Source organism: Phalaenopsis equestris, unplaced genomic scaffold, assembly GCF_001263595.1.
Source record: "Phalaenopsis equestris unplaced genomic scaffold, ASM126359v1 Scaffold199749, whole genome shotgun sequence".
NCBI classification, from domain to species: domain Eukaryota; kingdom Viridiplantae; phylum Streptophyta; class Magnoliopsida; order Asparagales; family Orchidaceae; genus Phalaenopsis; species Phalaenopsis equestris.
In genome coordinates, this window is record NW_018219604.1 from 242,395 (window position 1) to 246,257 (window position 3,863).

Consider the following 3,863-nt stretch of genomic DNA (forward strand, 5'->3'; position numbering starts at 1 on the left):
AGAAAGGGTAAAGGAAAGTGATCTTTTCTGGTGGTCATATTTAATTTTCTATAGTCAATGCAAATTTGCCAACCAGTTACTTGCCTAGTCAATGCAAATTCGCGAACCAGTTACTTTTCTTATTGGTATTAATTCATTTTTTTCATTTTCTTCAACTGTCACTCCTCCTTTCTTTGGGACATAGTGAATTGGGCTTACCCAAGCACTATCTAAAATAAGATATATAATTCCAGCATCTAACCATCTTAAAATCTCTTTTTTAAAATCTCTTTTTTAACAACTTAACAACTTCTTCCATTATTGGGTTTAATCTTCTCTTAGCATCAACTTTATGTTCATATTGTTCATCTAATAAAATTCTGTGCATACAAATTGAAGAACTAATTTCTTTAATATTTGCTAATTGCTAAAGTCCATCCAAAAAGTCCATCCAAAAGCCTTTTTATACTTTTTCAACATTTTTATTAACTTTTGTTCCTGAATCTCAATTAACTTGGAAGATATAATAACCGGTAATGTAGATGACACTCATAAAAATACATACTTTAAATGGGCAGGTAATATCTTTATATCAAGTTCAGGTGGTTTAATACTTGAAGGGATAAGATTTTTACTATCATTTTCCAACAAGTCTAATGTTTCATGAACATAATCCAAATATTCTTTAATTTCATCTTCATTCTAAAAAATTTCTCCTTGCTTAAGTTTATCTTTGAATTCTTTCTTAAATTTTTTATTACTTAGATAATCAGTTACTTCCATCCTGAAACATTCATTATCTTTTTCAATTATTTTTTTCTATTACATAATATTTCATAGATTTTTCTATATTAAATTTTACTTCTTGATCATTAACTCTCATTATTAATTCTCCCTTTTTGTACATCTATTACAGCTCTTCCTGTTACAATAAATGATCTCCCTAAAATAATAGGAATCTCTTTATCTTACTCCATATCCAACCCTCCATATCAATTACTATAAAGTCTAGAGGGAAAAAAAATTTATCCACTTTTACTAGTACATCCTCTATAACTTCTTTTGGACAAGTTATTGATCGGCCAGCTAACTGAAGAGCTACAGTAGTAGGGGAAATTTCTCCAAAATTTAAACGTTTAAAATTTGATAAGGGCATAAGATTGATACTCACTCCTAAATCACATAAAGCTTTTCCATAAAACTTTTTACCAATTGCACAAGGAATAGTAAAACTACCAGGATCTATTAATTTTTCAGGAAGCTTTTTTTGAATAATAACACTACACTCTTCACTGAGTGCAACATTCTCATGATCTGTAAACTTCCTTTTTTTATTTAGTACAGCCTTCATAAATTTTGCATAATTTGGCATTTGTTCCAAAGCTTCAACAAAAGGAACATTTATTGTTAAATTTTTAAGGATTTCCAAAAATTTTGTAAATTGTTTATCTTCATTCTTCTACTTCAGTCTTTGAGGAAACAGAGGTAATGGTTTTTCTAAAGGAACCTGTGTTTCTTCATTTTTCAGTTGATCATTTTCCATTTCTTCCTTTCTCTTCATCAACTTCAGTTTCTCTTTGGATTCATGTTTTAATTTCTTTTACACTTCGTAATTGAACAGCTTTAATTTGCTCTTTATTTTGATCTTTTGGATTAACTTCCACAGTACTCGGAAGAATTCCATATAGTCTGTTACTAAGTGTAGTAACAATATGTCCTAATTGATCTCCAATATTTCTAATAGCATCCCCTTGATTCTATATTTGATTTCCCATATTCAACATCACTTCTTCCATCGTCAACTTCTTTTCCTTAACTTGTGGGTTAGGATTGGAGCTAAATCCTTGAGGAAAATAAGGTCAAAAATTAGGATTTCCTTGATTGTTCAGATTTAGGATTGTTATAATTATTCCAACTAAAATTACGGTGATTTTTCCATCCAGGGTTAAAATAGTTAGAATATGGATTGTTATTTCAATTATTTATAGCGATTAAGGTTTCATAAGATGGTTGAGTATCAATAACCTGTCCTAGTGAATTTTCCTCTAATACTGGGGGTATTTGAGAATAATTCACTCCTATTTGATCAATCATTTTAGAAATAGCAGCAATTTGAGATGCCAAAATAGACATTGCATCAGAATCATGAATACTGACCACTCTCTTAGGATTTAACCTTTCAGAGGGCCATTGAAAATTGTTAGTAGTCATTTCATCAATTAAAGAATATGCTTCAAGAAAAGGTTTTGACATTAATGATCCGCCTGCAGCAGCATCTATAATAGATCTTAATGATCCTACTAATCCATTGTAAAAGGTTTGAATTATTAACTAATCTGGCAAAACATGGTGCGAACATTTTCTAAGAAGATCCTTAAATCTTTCCCAGGCTTCATATATTGATTCCCCTTCAAACTGAAAAAAATATGTAATATCATTTCTAACTTAGCAGTTTTCGCTTAGCAGTTTTCGAGGATTTCTAACTTAGCAGTTTTCGAGGGTGGAAAATATTTACCCAATAATTTTTATGATATTTCTCCCCAAGTTCTAATAGATTCAGGTGCTAATGAATTTAACCAAGCCTTGGCTTTATCCCTTAATGAAAAAGGAAAAATTCTAAGCCTAACTGCATCATTTGCATCATTAGACACTCGTCATATTTAAATGTAGCATAAATTTCAATAAAACTAGCAAGATGTAAGTTAGGATCTTTAGTAGGTGATCCTCTAAACTGATTATTTTGTATCATTTGGATAATAACAGGTTTAAGCTCAAATGAATTAGCAACAATATCGGGATTTTTAATAGTTAAATGAAGTTCATCTGTTGTGGGATTCGCACAATCTTTTAAAGGTCTTTGTTTATTCTCATTTATTAGATTTTCTATATTATTTTCCATTTCTTTCAAATTCTTAATTTCTCTTTGTTGTTTTTGATTCTTTCTAATAGTACATTCTAATTATGAATCGTAAGGTACTAAACCTTCAAATCCAATATTTTGCATAAATAAATAAAGCAAGCAAAGTAAAATTCTTTAAAAATAAACTCTTAAATATATTTTTTTTAATTTTTATTATATATATATCAGGATGTTGGCGGCTGAAGAGTCTGGTTCTCTGCTAAGGTTTCAGAAAGGAATAAGATTGGAGGATGCTGGCTGAAGAGGAACTCAGAAGTGGTGGATAGGGTGGCTACCTACCTGCTGGTTCATATCTCAGGTGGTGGTGGAGGTGCTCTTGTGCTTGTCATTGGAGTTACTGTTTCATTGATCCTTTCTCTGGCTTCCTTGGTTGTGGGGTTTCCTTTCCCATTTTCTTCCTATTTGGTGACTAGTTGTGGAAGGCAGACTGGTTTTTTGGTTTCTTTTTTAAGTTTGATCAGGATTGCTGGTGTCTTTCTGGTGGTTTTCACTGGTTGGTGACCCCATGAGACTGCATTGTCTTCTCTGACTGCTGCTGGGTGGGGAGTCTTTCTGGTGGTAGTTTTACAATGACTACACATATTGATGTTTCCACCGATTCTCAATGGACAAAATCAACATATGCTGGGGTTGTTGGAAGAACTACTGAAGTTCTACAAGATTTTCAAGATTTTGACCACTTGGTTTGACCACTTGGTGTTCCCTCAGGAATTTGTCGGCACTACTTTTGGTGTGGGGTTTGCCTGTAAGAAGCTGTCGGTCATCGGAATTGAAATCTCGTTGCCCGCTTCGGAAGGACGCTTTTTAATAAAAATATTTTTTTATTTTTGAAAAAGATGAAGTCAAACTGACCCCATAATTTTCATAGTTTAAATGAAAGAGCGCTTTACCTCAAATCCTATATCTATCCCGAAGGATGAACACAAGAATTGAGGGTGAAGCTCGATCAAATAAACTAAAGAAA